The sequence below is a fragment of the Scomber japonicus genome, chromosome 19 (assembly GCF_027409825.1).
Source record: "Scomber japonicus isolate fScoJap1 chromosome 19, fScoJap1.pri, whole genome shotgun sequence".
In the NCBI taxonomy this organism is placed as follows: domain Eukaryota; kingdom Metazoa; phylum Chordata; class Actinopteri; order Scombriformes; family Scombridae; genus Scomber; species Scomber japonicus.
In genome coordinates, this window is record NC_070596.1 from 18,512,784 (window position 1) to 18,530,363 (window position 17,580).

At 37.4% G+C, this 17,580-nt stretch overlaps 1 protein-coding gene across 2 annotated transcripts in view; it reads right to left on the minus strand.

Annotated features, from left to right (window-relative positions):
- Positions 1–17,580, minus strand: part of LOC128380393 (astrotactin-2-like) — a 282,453-nt gene that overhangs the window by 149,493 nt on the left and 115,380 nt on the right. The gene's annotated exons all lie outside the window — the stretch shown is intronic.

A 17,580-nucleotide genomic window follows, 5' to 3' on the forward strand; every position in this document is an offset into this window, starting at 1 on the left:
TCATACCAACCAACACATGAGTACGGATATAGCCATAATCATAGCAACAGCATCACCTGCCCATAGCACACTCCAGAGATTAATGTTAGCTATCCTCATTCATTTTATAAGACATTGTCAAAGCTCTATCTCCTCTATTAATCACAGGGAATACAAAATCAAAACTGAATGCAAGTTATGCAAAAGTTATTGCTAAAGAACACAACAGAAGTAAAAAAAATCCACTGTAACCTTTTACTTCTGTACAATCCTTTCAATTATGTCTATAACAATGACAGATAGACTTCAAGAATCGTCATAATAACTTCATAAATAAACATCATATTCATTCAATAAATGAATATTATACAATACATTGCACATATCTTACTAAAATTGTTATCAAAACACATTTTAATGCCAAAACTATCTTAAAATATTACATTTTCCACTTTTTTGTTGTTGTTGTTTTTCCATAAATAAACTTGACTGTCATGTGAGGGAACCTGAAGGCTGTCTGCACCTACTGGGCTCACTGAAATAAATGGGTTGGGTTTAGTATGACAACTCTTCTACACCCTTACATGTGCCTCTATGTTTGATCTGTTGGTCACTGCTGTTAATTTGTCCATCGTTCAACCAGGTCTCTGGAGATTAATTTGTTAATCAAACTGGGACACATCCCCAGAGTGTGTGCATGTTTGTGTTTAAGTCAGTGGGAGCAGGAGCAGGAGCAAGTATGTGAGTTTTAAGAGGCTTTGTTTGTATTGCATTGCCTCTGCAACATCAAAACACACATCCCTACTAAACGCACAGGGGCTGCCACTAAGTGATAATTGTTGGGGATTTGCAATGTGTTAAGCCACTAAAGGATAAATAAGTAATCTAAAATAACCTCTCATATGTGTGGACAGTATAGAACTGCATTCTAACCCTGATATAAAAGGTCCCAGGGGGTTTCTGTTCAATGCATTGCTGTAAATCACATAACATATTTTTCAGGATTGTATTATCAAAGTGATTCAGCCTAAGTCATACCCTGAAGAAATGACTTTATGCTAATAACATCCATCTAATTTCCTCACAGTTGTACATATGTTTTGCTTGTATAATCCCGGGGATCACAGTGATTACGCTTCCTAATCTCCCAGAGTGGAAAGGAGATAAATGACAGAAGGAAAATCAATGCCTTAACTTTGGCTATGAATCAGAATCTGAGAAGAAATGCTTCACCTGTTGACAGCAAATTAAAATAAGGGAGTGAATGTCTCCATATGATATGTGGGGACAAAAATAGAATATCAAATATATTGCTTTCTTTCTGAAAATGGCTGGATAGATACATTAGACTGATGAATTAAAGAACATGACATTATGTGTAAACTAGCTCATGGACATCTCATGTTTGACCATGTTTCCCCTGAGAAAAATGTCTAAATGTTTTGAAAAAATTGAATGAAAATGTTCATGGAAAATGTAAAATTGAGACATGATTTAAAAGTAAACAATACAAGTCACACAAGCTAAAAAGCAGTATAGAAGAATGAGTGATTACATACTAAGAAAAGACTCTAACCCTGAGAGTTTTTCAGTGTCAAAAGTAAATGAAAAAGAAAAATTGATAAAAGTTTCTTAACTAGCTTTAACAAAGAGGTAGAGTATAAAACACACTTTAAACAAAGGAAGGTATAGAGGTCCTCAGACACTCTGAGTCTGTTTTCATGCACCTTAAAATTCATCCTTGTCTTTAAAAACCCCTATCTTTCCTATTAACAGTATTTTTCCACAGTGGAGTAACAGCCATTATTCCATGCTCCACAGTCAGAATTTTTTGGCAAATGCAGAGAAATGCCAGGTGAAATATCCTATCCTAGGATTAGAAAATCAAATAAGTCTTTGTAAAAAGTGCGACAGAAAGTCATTCTTTTGGTCGGCTGCACTTAAACAGTTTGAGAGTCTAGCTGGGTATGGAGTGTCAGAGTCTGGCGCTATTTGGAGAGTGAAACCAAGGCAATGTGGTGTAAAATTGGTTCTGAATTTATGCATCGTGTTAGAACATGCCCAGAGAGGTAGAAGGCGGAGACAAAGACAGACTGAGAGACAGAAACAAAAAGGCGAACCGCTATGTTACAAAATTGAGCAAGATCAACATCTTAATAGATCTGCCTCTCATCACATCTAGAAAATCAATGTTACCTTATAAATCTCACAAAGAAGCAGCATTCATTTGTTGAAGTACAGCACATTCATTTCTCTATGATTCAACCCACATAAAAACTGATGCCTTGAAAACCAGAAACCTGCTAAAGCAAATAAAATTGTATAATCTCTACTTTAAAATATTCTCTGCCAATTCTATATTTCAAATAATTAATCATCCCGTGCACTGTTATAAGTCTATTTCCATTTTGCTTAGTTATTGTCTAAAGCTAATTAAAGTGTGCTTCATTGCTATTAATGTTTTCTGCAGCTCAACCACAAACTCGCCACTAAATACATCAATTTAAAAAGGCAAACATTTCCTAGAAGTTTGCAGATTGTTTTTCTTTCATTTTATTTATTATTTACTCAGTCCTTGAGTTAGGAAGTGTAAAGTTGCTTCAGTTTTGATCAAAAGACTCCAACTTTGTACATCTCAACCTTGAAATTACTAAAACATGGACATTTTTGTCATAATGAAGTGGAGGTGGTGTGTTTCATTCTGTTCACTGGAATAGCACAACAGAAGATGACATAATAATCTTATAAAATAATAAAAATAATAATAACCTTTATATTGAATTTTTCAGGTGCTTTGAATTGTAAAATAAAAACAGCAGAGTGAAAAAGACATAATGAATGAGATGGAACTTTTAAAATAGAAACATTTGAAAAAATACATTTTAGAGAGTTGTATTAAAGTGTAGGCTGTCTTTGTATCCCTGGGATTTAAACACAAGGAGTTCAACAACTGCAAAGTCTTGCTGGCAAAGACATGGTCACCCTTAGTCAAATATATTTTTCAAATATTCAGAAGGCTCTCTCTATCTTTTCAGACTATACTTGAGAGATCATCACATCTGGGATGTAACCAGGGGCATGTCAGTCTGTGGATGACATCAGTAAAATCCATCCTAAATCTCAGAGTGTAGCCATTGAAGAGAAGCAAGTATATTATCTCAGTGGTCTGGCTCTGATTGAATTCAGTGTTATAACATTTTAAAGTTTGGCAAGCAACACAAATGACTTACTCTTGGTTATGTTGCCCAACCTTGACTCTAAAATCCTTTATGAAATAAGGACAGGAGGAAATGATCTCATCATGCAAAAAAACGTCCTGTCTGAGGGTTTGAAGCACAAAAAGATTGCCACCATATTAGAAAGGCTCAAATGCACTCAAAGTACCAGACACATGTGTTTTGAAGTACACCTATTGTTTTTAATGACCACATTTTCACTAAAACATTATGAAGCACGTCAAACTGCTTGACAACCCTACTCGCCTTATTTCGATTTTGGAGCATCAAATAAGGATCCAGCAACCAAAGCTATTTTTTTCTGCAAATGAAAATGTGTGAAGCGCAAAAATGGACAAAAGCCAAGGGCATAAAATTGCAGTATGACAACCAGGCTGTAATGAGTTTATTTTTTCTTCATTTCCTGATTTTGGATTCCCAATTGAATATGAAAAGAACAAATGATACACAGATTAACAACGGACCAGGTTAGATCTTGTCCTGCTCCTTTACAACTGGTTCAAATGACAAGTCTGTTATCAATAAGCTTCACTTCCTTACATCATTCTACACTAGGTGGCCGAGAATTTTTGACAGCATTTTAATGTGGTGCTCTAAGAAACTATTACTGTATAACAATAGCTCAAGATCATTGTAAATATGGATGTGGGTAATATACAGGTACAAAGAGCATTAAAATGCTTACTTGCAGTTTGTATAAGATGAACAATAACAGGAGGCTGAATAATACAAATGAATAATAATTATCATAATTATAATACATTATACAATTAATTAATAATGTATTAAGTCAATTCCACATTCTGATTCATGTGGATAGAAGCTGAAGGTTATCTGAGTTGTGAAACATTACCAAGTAATTAAACAGGATTCATTTTAATCATGCCGGCAGCACAATGCCAATTCCATTTCTATGCATGTATCATTAATTAACTGTCATGTAGCAGTGTTTGAACCAACTCCAACATAGGTTTGTTTTAAATACATACATTTTAAAATCCCTTTAACAGTGTTGCAAATGTAGTCATAGATTTATGCATTTGGGTCCCTGCCCTTCTAACAAACTCTGCACATCCCTGAAACAGGCGCTCTTCATGTAATGTTCCTCCTCAGCATGGCTCCTTTTTATTAATTCATTACATTGAACTAATGCAGCAGATAATACAAAGAACAGGACAAATCTCTGCTAGTTCTGTGGTGTTAGCATTTCAAACCTGAAGTAAACACATGCAGGTCAAGTAAAGCACTATTTATTTTACTTGACTAGACGTACATATGAAAGCACAGCACCAATTAGCCTTCCATTAAGTTTGCACGTTCACCCTGAGTCATATCAACATCTGATTTACTAAGCATGAGCTAATTACATTGTGGTTTATTATTACATTATTGGTTTATTGCTGCTTTCATATTGTGATGCAGCAAGATCATATTGATCATATAGTTGATCATATTGTTGAATTATCAAGAGTGACCAATTACCTCTGTAATTGCATTAGCACAGTGGCTGTCAAAGTGGGGGCCATGGAACCCCATGAGTCCTTAAGGGAATTCAGCAGTTTCCAACAAAAGAGGAATCATTTATTTTGTACCATAGTTCCATCCATAAGTAACACATTGACAGAATGTATGACTGTGTTGGTCATGGGTTTCATACACTTTCTTTAATAAAACATCTACCATCAAAAGTCTTCGCAGATGGAGGTCTCTGGGACAAAATATTATCAAATGGGAGACTTTGGGCTAATTTGTGTCAGTTTAGAGGTCCTTGATAAGAAAAGGTTTGAGAAGCACTGCATTAGCAGCTCGGTGAACACCAAAATCAATTGCAGATTTAATAACTACACAGTGGCAACTCTCTTTGTTTGATATAATACAATGGTCAGATATTGCTTTCATTTATTTCTATTTTTCTGTCTGTGAGGCTGTTGTTCTGTGGTTCATGAACAAGTTTAGTGCGGCCTACCTTCCCTTGCTTTGTGATGTGCTCATCTTTTGTCTGATGTCATTGAGATTTAAACAGAATTGAATAGTCTTCCCATTCACAACCTTACTTTAATACGCCTTTGCAAATATGCACTTGTGAAACAGAAATTCTACTAAATCCAGTGAAATATACAATCAACAGTCAGTGTTTGTCATTTGCATGATCCTTCCTCAAATACATATGTATAAGGGTTAGAGTAACCTTTTATCATATGAAAGGCGTCTTGACAGGTACTTTTTGTATGTGTGTTTGTGTGTGTGTGTGTGTGTGGGGGGGGGGGGGGGTTAGGGTTAGTGTGTGTAGGATCTAGATGTGCTTCCAGACTTTGGCGCAGGTTTAATAAATAACACGGACAAGAATACATTTGAAACAAGGTGCAGAAGTCTTTGGGAATCGGGTCCCATTTTTTTTTCTTATTTCACAGCGTTTCCCCTTTAACCACTTTTCTTCCTCTTTCAGGCCATTTTCTTCTGCCTTGAGTTTCCTGTTCTCTCCATCAGTGGTAATACCCTCAAAACCAAGTCCCATAAAAACATCTACTCCCAGAGCACTAAGGCTAAACTGCAGCATGTCGGTACTACAAATTTCAATTACTGGGCCCGTGATAGTTTCACTCATATTAGTTTTTTTTTCACATCCTCATCTGTCCACATGCTTTCCTTCTATCTTTCTGTTACACAACAGGATGTACCACCAACACACTCGCATCACTCATCATGAATCTAATTCACGATACAGTCTCCTCACAGTCTCCCACACTAAGTTCGATATTGTGAGAAGGCATTGTCACCTGCTGTCACCATTAACATTCTCCCTTGAAGATGACAGCAAAGTGCTATTCTGTGCAAAAGTGCATTTACTCTCAGACTGTAAAATCAATCATCAGCTCATAGTGTTGTGCAGGCTATAAATGATGAATGCAAAGATTCTGTGTGGTGTGATAGATTGTGGCATGTATTCATAAGTCACAGTCTGGTTTTTTGTTTCACTGTGAGATGTAATTAGTTTGATAATGTATATATTTTAAAAAGTCTGCTGTGTAAGGGACTGAGAGTTTCACTATTACTTGACTAGTGAGTCATGTAATTATTAGGACCCGAGCCCACCATTGGCAGGCGAAGCCCTATTTTATCAATTTTTTCTAACAAAATGATGGCCTTTTTGACAGCCTAAACGTGCTCCAAAAAGTCACCAAATTTTGCATGCAAGCCAGACCCGTGAAAAATGTTATATTTAATAGTTTGCATTAATGGGTGTGGCAAAATGGCTCTGTAGCGCCCCCTTGACAAATGAATAAAATTGAGCCCCTCGCCACAGGTTGACATAGACAAACGAAACTCGGTACACATGTACATCATATCAAGTCGCACCAAAAAGTCTCTTGGCCCCATACCCTAACACCAACAGGAAGTCGGCCATTTTGAATCAAATTGTCGATTTTGCCATCATATTTGAGCGAACTAGTCCTAGGGATTTTATCACACCAACTTCAAATTCGCTCAGATACATCTTGAGACATTGGAGAAGAAAGTCATCATAAGCTTTTTCCCCGTCATCCCTGGTTGCCGCGGCAACGCAGCAAATTTCGATGTCTCGCCATGAAATTTCAAACCCTCTTATCTTGACTCCACATGGTCTGAGCTTTTCTAAATTTCATTTGCTTGTTCAGTGTCCTGGTCTGACAGTCTGGTCTACAGTCTCATATTTAGTGACAGTCATAGCGCCACCTATTGGCAACCTTATAACTCCTACAGACATTGTCCCATCTACACCAAATTGATCACACATATAAAGGGTCCCGCCCTGAACACATATGTGCATCAATACTGTGTCATATACACAGCGCCACCTACTGGACACAGGAAGTCAGCCTCATATGACAAACATTATCCGATTTATATGAAATTTACAGGATGTGTTCTCCACATCATACACTACAACATGTAATAGTGGCTGTGTGTGTTACTTTGTGGTTGTTTTCTAGTTCACAGAGTGAACACAGGAAGTGATATTTCACCACTTCATGCAACGTCAAATAAAAGCCTACTTTTGAAGACATCTATGTGCGCGCTCTGCGACTGTACCACAGCCCCACAGTTGCAAGACGCAAACCTCAGTGCGCTGCGCTGGTAGATCAGCTTGCACATTTTTTACGGGTGATGTCAAGTTTGCACACATTTTTACACATGCAAACCGTTAAATCAGGCCCATAGACTATTAATACTCAGTGAACAAACTGATTAAAATGTTTAAGTTCAAATTAGAGGATGTGAATGAAAATAAGCCAACAGCAGAAACAAATGAACCAAAAAACTATAAACAAAAGATGTGCTGGTAAAAGGAAAAAGTCATAATATTATACTGAAGCAAGAATGATGAATGGTGATTTGTTTTTAAAGGAAATAGGTTTAAGGAAAAAGGGAGAGTGAGACAGACTGTGTCACTCAAAGAATGCACACATGAGGTAGAGAGAACAGAACATTCAGAGAAGAGAGGGGGGAGTAGTTTTCCAATCTGCCCTGTAATGACAATGATTAACACTTATGGGAAAGCAGGGAGGTGAGTTGATGATTTCAATCTCAATATTGAAAGCTAATCATCTTCTGCATAGGAGGAGGGCACATTATAAACTTGGACAGTATTATGATATACTGCACTGTTCACCAGCCCAAAACAAAAAAAAAAAAGATGAAAAAGAGAAAGAAAGAAAATAAAAAGACCAGTCAAAAAAATAGAACATGCTAATGCAAGATGCTAATACAAGATCATTTTATGGCACTGCTTATGTAGTCTTTTCTAAGTAAACATTTTACTCATTCTAGCCTTTCAGATGGTAATAATATCAGATTTTCTTAGCCTTGTAAGACAGTTACCAGGCATTTGATTATATCAATATGGCATTTAGGAATATGTGATTGTAATTCTTCACTATTTTCTGACATACAGTATTATAGATGCAGCACTAAATCAATGAATAAAGAAGTTAATTGACAGATTAACTGATAATAAAAATAATCCTTACTTGCAGCAACTGTCGTGAATTACTACAATACACAGGTTTGAAGAGCTTTCTGTGTTACATGTCAAACGTGTGGCAAAAACATTTCATTATTACAGCCGACAGCAAGAAACTGTATAATTTATTAGGTTTTCTCATTTATCATTTAAATGTGACATAGCAACACATTCTGTGTTTCAAATTCAGAATCATGCTAAGACAATTATATATTTTTTTTAATTGACCATAAATGATGCCTTCCAGCTCTTGACTGGCTGAGTGTCAGCTGTAGTTAGTGCAGAGGAAGATAGGCCCCCCCAACTACAATCAGAACAAAAAAGTTTATTAGTCAAACATGTGCTTACACATTGTAGATGCAGTGTAGTAGTACTGAGAGGACATTTTTGCTTAAAACATTTTACATGCTTGAAGACATTTCATATTTTGACAGGAGCCACAGTATAATATAAACAAATCAGTTGTTTTATTCAGGGTAAATTGATATGCAAATAAATGAACAGTAACTACAGACAGGCGAAGTACGCACAGGATCGATACCTCTGCAAGGCTGCAAAAGTGTAAATCCAGAGCCAATAAGGTGGAAATAAAAAGTGTATGGATAGTACAGTAAATTATTTATTGAGGTTAGCTACAGAACTGAGTTGAGACACAGGTCTGCTCAATAATACTTCAGCTGGGCAGATGTTTGTTCACACAGGTGTATGAACCTATATTGCCCATTTGAAGGGTAGCAATATACAGTATACTTTACTATATTATATGTTTATGGGTTACATTTGAATTTTTTTGTGAACTTCATATCAATGGCAGCAATCCTACATGCCAAACAGCATTCATCCTTTTACAGACAAGGTGAAGTGCAACTATTCCAGAATAAAGCACATATAATTACACAGATACATGGATCAATAAAGGTGTGTGAAGGCTTGACAGTTGCAAGAGGAAAGACCTTTCACTAGCTGCATGCGTCTGTGTTCATGTGAAACAAGAATGAATGGAAAATGAGGGGAAAATAGTACTGTAAGAGAGCAACATGTCTGATTTTGTAACGACTGGTACACATGTTGACAGGAAATCCGGCCATTTGGAGGCTCCTGTATTCATTAATTCTGGTTGTGCATGCACATGTGCTCTCATTTACTTCATATGAGTGCATGTGACTCTGACAGCTCTTATAACTTTAATATGACCTCAGCTACTTTTGTGACTCTTTGGGCAAAACCAATTTCCTTGACTTATAGCTGCTAGACTTAGATCTACTAAATGTCAGCTTGTTTGTGCACACTGCACACTGTTTATGCTTTTGTATGCAAATACTCGTACTGCATACGTATGTCTGTGACAATGTGTTTGTGAGTAAATTAAGCTGACAGCAGCACCAGTCCCCACATGGCTCAGCAACTGGTAATCACATTAAGGCACAGCTGCATTCAGCAGTCAGGCTTTCTGACATCCAGTGAGCAAAATATTTCCAACTCATACTCAATATAAACTGGCAACTACATTCATACAAAAGGGAGAGTATGCAAATTTGCCATTTATAATGCACAAGACGGCAGTTCACACAAACACAAATGTATACATATGTGTGTGTATATATATATCTGTGTATCACACACACATAGAATTAGAATGATTTCAGAATAACTGCAACCTGTTCTATTGAAACTGAGAGAAAAAACAAGCATAGGCCATGGACTCAACAGTCAAAGACATAGTAGAACCTGTCATTTACTTTCTGCTCTCTGTCTACGCTAGTCTATCTTCTTTTTTTTTTTTTAAACCAGCACTTGTGCACATAGGTACTGGATGCCCATAGGTATGTCACAGTGGTCTGACTTGCTTTGTGTCAAACTGTCAGTCTAACTACCATGTCTTAATCTCCCACTCTCTGTTTTCTTATTCAAAATTACCACCATCAGTAGCAGTGTCAGTTTTGCATTTATAACACACACACACACACACACACACACACACACACACACACACAAACAATCCTATTATACATAAACAACCTAGGTATGCTGAAAAGTTATTACAGAGGGCATCATGATATAAGCCCCACCGACACATTTTACAACTCAAATTTATGAGTTGCTACCTGTTATATGGGAGAGCAAGGACTTGAAAAAGTGGGAGGTTTAACAATGTACCACTTGGCTCTTTGACTCAAGTGGGTCAGTGTTTGTTCACTCATCTCTATATTTTTTTATTACATCTCTCCTGCTTTGAAAGCACACCTGCCAATTTGGAGCTAATAAGCAAATTGTTAAGAGTAAGGAGACCACTCAGGGAATTTTAGATATGTGATCGTTGAAAAGGTGTGACAGGCTGTTATGGGTAATTTCAGATGCAGTGGCCTTTGGCACCCTGCGGTATGTTGTTTTCTCACCTGTTATCAACCAGCTTGTGCAGTGGTACAGCCACAGAGGGTGGCATAGGATGGCAGCTGTTCCCTCAAAAAAGTGTTGCCAGCTACTGTATCCATCCAAAATTGAGTAGTTAAAAAGCATGGCCTTCTCACCACCACTTTATCAACAGACAACTTATATTTTATGCAATGCTACACGTTTATCTTCCTCCATTTTTCACATGTAACTACAGCCATTTTGCGTTGGGCTCTGAGAGCTTCCAAAATGCAGGTGACCTATGCTCAACAATGTACCTGAACATGTGAAATGGAAGAAAATGGAGATGAAGCATAAAAATACACCAGTTTCATCAGTCGTTATAGAGCCATTCACCAGAAGGTAAAGAAAACCCATGACCAAGCTGGTGCCTTATTCTCAGTTGACTATGCAACACAATGTTTAAAAGGAGAAAAATAAATAGGCCATATTTACGACTTCATAAGGTGAGACTTAATGTTTTCAGTCTTCTTCGTTACTTTGATTCATATTTGAGTGTGAATATGTCTGGTACCATCTGGCTCACAGGAAGTTAAAAGGTCAGAGTAATGTAGCTCAAGTAATTGATAATTCATGCTGTGGCTGGATAGAATTAAATCTTAAAAGCAATTCTACAATGAAAAGACAACCACTGCTAAAAGCTGCAATTAGGCTGGAACTATCAATATATCAAGCAGCTAATAAAAACCTTTTGGTGAAATTATGGATATATATTTTGAGTGATGTACAGACAAAAGCAATTTTAATAAACTTAAAAGGAAGAGGAAAGGATATGTGAAATATCTATAAATTAAGTTTAGTATTTTAGTGACACCCCCCCCCCCCCCACACACACACACACACACACACCAATAATAAAAACAAAGTACAGACAAATAGAAAGAGAGAAAACACAGACAGTGTTTACATTTGGAAAGCCATGTTGCATTTATCCAGTGGGGCATCACAATACAATTAGGTATAATGTGTTAATGCCACAATAGGAGATATGTTTTGGTATAAAAAGCCTGCATATATCGGTATCGGGTGATATCGGTATCAGAAATTAAGAGTTGGACAATATTGGAATATCAGCAGAAAAGCCAATATCGAGCATCCCTACTAGTAACCCATGTGGATATTACACACTGAGCTAGACCTCCTTTCTAAACTGGAAGAGCTAGTCATAGCAAGGTCATTTCTTGCTGTACACAGACAATGCATGTGCGTAGGGCCCCACAACCACTAAGAAGCCCCGTTGCGCCAATATTTTTTTCTTGAATATAAATTGACACTTTGGTAATCATGTATTGATTAAAAACTAAGTTTTAATTCCCTGAGCTCTTTGCCTTACAAGCAAACCAATTTGTGCCACACTGACATAATGGCTTAGTCAGTCAAGTCCATCACTTTAGTATACTCAATTTTGTTTGTTTGTTGTTGTTTTATGTTTTATTGTAATTTATTGAAAATAGAGTGTTTTTCAAGTAATTTCCTTGGTTATTGATAACATAAATGATAAATTGCATGTTTATTTTGATATTAATGTTGACAATGCAGCTAGTTTCATTGGGGCCTGTGGCATAAGCACTTCATCAACAGTATTTTTGTATTTACTCTCACTGCCAGAAGGGGGACACAAAAGTCCCACACTCCAGCCTTAAATTATTTGTGTCAGTGAACGCCCCTTACATTATCTTCATTCAACAATACGATATCAACTGTAAAAAAGAAAATGCTCACAATCCAAAATCACTTGCCTCCCAAATACTGATGCTAATGTTGCTGTAGGTAACATCAAATAATATGTCCTGGCTCTTTAAGTCAAAGTATAAGAGACTGTTTAGGACTATTTAGTAGTAGATTATGCTAAAATATGGGCTTTAAAGAACCATAAATGTTTAGCAGGTATGTTGTCAGCAATGAAATGATGAAAATAAAATAACTAAAAAAGTAGTGTATGGGGAGAAAACAATCTAAATGTTTACCTGCTTCAGCTTAGGGCCAGCCAACCACACTTCATCACAATGACTTCAATGAGAACCAAATGAGAGCCACTTCACCAGCTGCCCTTAAAGCTCTGCCCAGCATGACAAGAGAGACATGACTGGCTGTGACAGCGAATAAACCTCAATGGCAAAGCTGTTTGCTCTACGTCCCTTCCATTTGTCAGCCCCAGTAGTATTCTCACCCTTTGCTACACTGCTCTAAATAAACTAATAAATATTGTTCCTTGTCATTAACTGAGCAAAATTAATGCACTCCCCAGTGGACTTTGACTGCATTCCTTGGAAAGACAGATTAAGTAAAACTGACTGGCTTTCTGCACAAACATCTAGCCATTTTTTTCTGTAAGAGATGCTGGTGGACATGCCCGCATACACTTGTGGTCTACACAGTCCAAGTTCAATTTGAGTGTAAACATCCTCTCCTCTCTCTAAGATTCATTAACTTCAATAAGGAGAAAGCTATAGCACAAGCATCATGTCATTTTTTAAGCATTGAGATTCTTCATGAAGCAGGATCACTGTTATGGATTATAGAAAAGTATGCTATATCCTGGTGATGCTGATTTCAATCAGAATTAGGCATATTATCACAGTCATATGATGCTCAGTATAGTAAGGTGTCTGCCAGGTTATGTACAGTAAGTAGAGTAAAGTTTCCAAAAAATTGCATGTTGTGTATTTTCCTAACAGTAAAGACTGATGTTTCCATTATTTTCACATCTTCTAAAAAAATCAGAAATTTAGCTTAATTTTAATCAAGAACAGTTTAAAATTTTAATAATTTGTAGACACAACAGAAAACTTTCATGAGCTGTCCTCATGATTTACTAAAAATCATATTCTTGACAGCAACATCAAAAACCGGAGTCCGGAGGGCTAAAGAAAAATCTGAGTTCGAATGGGTGCAAAATCATTAGTTAATTTTTTTTTTAAGACCAATAATATGACCATCAATGGATTAATTAGAGACTTAGAGACATTACTTAGTTAGGTGGATTGACATATAGTTATGTGATCTGTGTGGTCTTTTTGTCTCTGTCTCTCACAAACAAAAACGGAGACACTGACTGCTCTGACCTAGTAGTAGATCAGCTATGGCCTGTTATACAGGAGCCCCAGGGCTGCAGACTCAAAGCTGAAGCTGTAATCATTATGTTTTGTCTGCAGTGAAGATTGAGGACTGCTGAAAGTGAAGCTGAAAACAGAATGAATTCAAGCATCATGGAACACAAACTCTCCCTCTCTCTCTCTCTCTCACACACACACACACACACACACACACACACATAGGAGACAGCACCAAACTACTTTCATGTGCTACTTCAAAGCATCAATTAAACAGGAGAAAAGCTAGATAATAACCATAAGGTTATCCTCATCGTAATGAGCCAAAGTATTCCTTGTGACACATCAAAACACTACCACAGCTTCTAGCCAGCACATGGAAATGCATTAACACCACAGCAGGGAATAGCATGCACAGAGGTGCATGCAAATAAGGGAGTGCATTTTTAAGGACAAATCTTAATGTTTGACAAAACCACAATGTGTTGTGACTTCAAAGTTATTCTGGAATGGTGGCTACAGCAGAACAATGGCTTTTCACAGACTATTATGGAATGTATATTTAAATCCAAGTCTGAGGGTAGAACAATTCCCATAGTATGTGCTGAAATGGCTGCTATGTGTTCATATATGAGAAATAAACATATATAACTACTGGATTTGTGTCTTATTATTCTAAAATTGTAAAGAAATATTATCCCATTGTCAAACCCAATTAATGGTGGTGTAGTAAGCGATAATAATCGAATACATTTTTTGTCAAAAATCATTGAATATCTCTACACTACCTAGCTGTCCCATCTAAGTGCGAGCTGAAACAAGTCTGGTTTCAATACACAGCCTGGGCTCTGACATTCAGAAGATAAATATGTGGCTCGGAGTGAGCCAACGCAACAATGCTCCAGCCAATCAGAGACAGGGAGCGTTCATGGTCAGCTGGGGGGAGGGGAGGGGGGGAGGTTACGTAGTGTACGCAGTCGGAGCGAGAAATGTCTGGTACATAGTGGAGAAAGAGACGATGGACCAAGAAACATCCAAAGAGGACAAAGTTAGAAGAACATTTAATATAAAATAACGTTGACCAGACAAAGACCCGCGGACACATCAGTGTGGTTTTCTAATGGTGAAGGGGCAGACGGAGACCCGGCAGAGGGACAGACGGAAACCCGGCGGAAGAGCGGAGAGTGAAGGCAGACGCTGATCTGCCAGACAGGTGAGTAACATCAGCGCTGCTTCACATAAACTGTAACGTTACCTGCTGACATTCAGCTGTTGTGATGTTATCTGTAAAGTAGCAGAGTTGTTACTACAGCTGTTTGACGCTCAGCACGTTAGCTTTGCAGCTAACGTTAGCATGGTGCTAACGTAACCTACAACTAGCTGCTGTGTAGTTGTTCGCTGTGTATCTGGTGTTTGTTCACTGTTTTCAAAGTGTTTACAGTCATGATGAAGACATATAAACACAGGTTTGCTATCACAATAATCTCACATGAGATTGAGATGTGGTCTGCTGTTCGCCAGGCTAGCCACCTGTACTACCAGAGAAGTAAATGCAGCTATCAAACTAAAGCTAACTTACCGTCCCGCTGCAGATGGCAGATGCTTCAGACTCCGCCATGTTGGTCAGCTTGCGCAGTAGTTACGGCCGTTACCATGACAATGTGCGTCCATGAACTTCGGGGGTGCAGCACCAGACGGAGCACAAAGGGGGGGAGGGGGGGGGGTTGTTTTGATTTTCACTCAAATATTAACAACTTTTCTCCTCGTTTTCCCCCCACATCGCTTACTATACTTTTAATGACTGAAGAGAAGGTTGCCATTTCCTTCTGCAGGTGTTTCATGTTGGCAGTTTTGGGTGATTTATATGGAGTATATTTTTGTTCATAATAAAACTTACAGTCCAAGTAGAAAATTAATGGAAATACAATTAAAAATGTATTAAAATAATAATCAGGCCATAATTAAACTTACAAGAAAAAGGAAATTGAAAAGGCAATTTTAAAATTTAAAATGATAATGGAAAAAAAAAGTTATTTAAAATGCAAAAGGTTAAATGGAAACACTCAAACTAAAAGCAATGATTGAAAAATATGAAATGAAGAAAGGAAATGGAAATAAAAAAGGGAAAAATCAAATATGATCTACACAAGTACTTCTTCCAAACTCGCTTGACTTTGGCTTAACAGAATGACATAAGCAAATAGCCTCTTAATTCTAAAAAGACTCTGTTGTACAAACTGAGCATGAATCCAGGAAAAATTCTGACCACTGCAAGCCTCAAATGATCAGTGCTCTGCCACTAGCAGCAAGCATAATGTGGAGGTGAGAGCAACTATCAAGTCCTTCTCAAGTGCTGGTCTTATTTATGCTGATGGGGCTGGAGACAGAGGAAAGTACTGTAAATACCGGTGTATAAATCACACCTTTAACACGATTTCTTTTCATTGAAAAGTGGGATGTGTCTTATACACCGGTGTGTATTATATACCAGTAAAATACAGAGGTTCGATCTGGATTTGATTATATAAAAGGCTGACCACACTAAGAATGATAACTATAACTATAAAAATAATTATTTGAGCGTCCACACTTATGAACTATAATGTCTTATAAATAGCGGTGTCAAGCACATGTTGCGTGCTCCAGCTGTTTTGGCAGCTATTGAAAATAGGCTGTTGATGACTCGTTACTGAGGTATGTTGTATGGAAAAATAAAAGAAATATTCAGTGTGTTGATCAGAAGTACTTCAGACACTAGTTGCTGTGATGTTTCAGTATTTACAGACCAAACTGACCCGACTGACAGCAGCAGATGTTGAAGCGTGATATGCAAAAGCATACAGATGAGCAGCTTTTATTGAGCTGTGGCAGCGACATACAGTATGAGCACACATCTGAAGACTAAAAGATTCACTAACATTGTTGTTTTTCCACTGGATGGAACAGAGGATGATGCTTTGTTTGACTCTGGGACTGATGAAGAGTCCTGGGACAGTGTGCTTGGTGAGACTTACACCGACTTGGGCACAATATTTGCGCACAGAGACAGCTCTGATGAAGAGTTGTTGGGACACAGTGAGCATACAGCTGTTTCAAATATGTAAAGTTACCATGTTCTTTTAAAAAAGTTTAATTGAAACTCATAGCCTAACCCAAACCAGGTCTGACGTAATATATAATCAGTCTAGTTCAGTTAAGCAAATCATTACCAGACCATCAACCATTAACCCGACACACTGTTACAGGTGTAATATTTGTGTTTTGATTGTGTTTCAAATAAAAGTAAATTGAAAAGGTTTTGGAATATAAACATATGTATTTACAAATGAATAGCAACTGTTGCATTAAAATAAACCAGCGTTAAATAATAAAGTGCTTTTCCCCGCATGACACCCCCCAAAGTAGACTGCGTCTTATACACCGGTGCAACTTATATATCGGTTTTTACAGGACATGTCCGGACAATCAAAATGACTGCCATTACCAACATGTATAATACCATGTAGATGACACAGGTCACAATACAGTAATTCCAACAGCATAATGGAAGGTCATTATAACCAGTGTTAAAATCTCAAATACAGGGTGTTAAAGTGGTACAAAAAATCGCAACGCTGTATTCTACATAGCACAAAACATGTGACCCAACCTGTCATGAGACCAGTGGTGACATATACACTTTCATATCTCAAAGTAGCGGTTAACTCTCCACTCTCCTCGCAAACCTGAGAGTGCAACTCAATGTTGACATCATGCCTATTTTGCCTGTTTTCATGAGGCGCACATATTTGCTTTCAGTGACAACTCTACCCATTCTATCTCCTGTTGTGCTTGCCACATCACAGAAGTACATTTTTGAAATCCAGTCCGACCATTCCATTACTTCTTAGAAACAAGC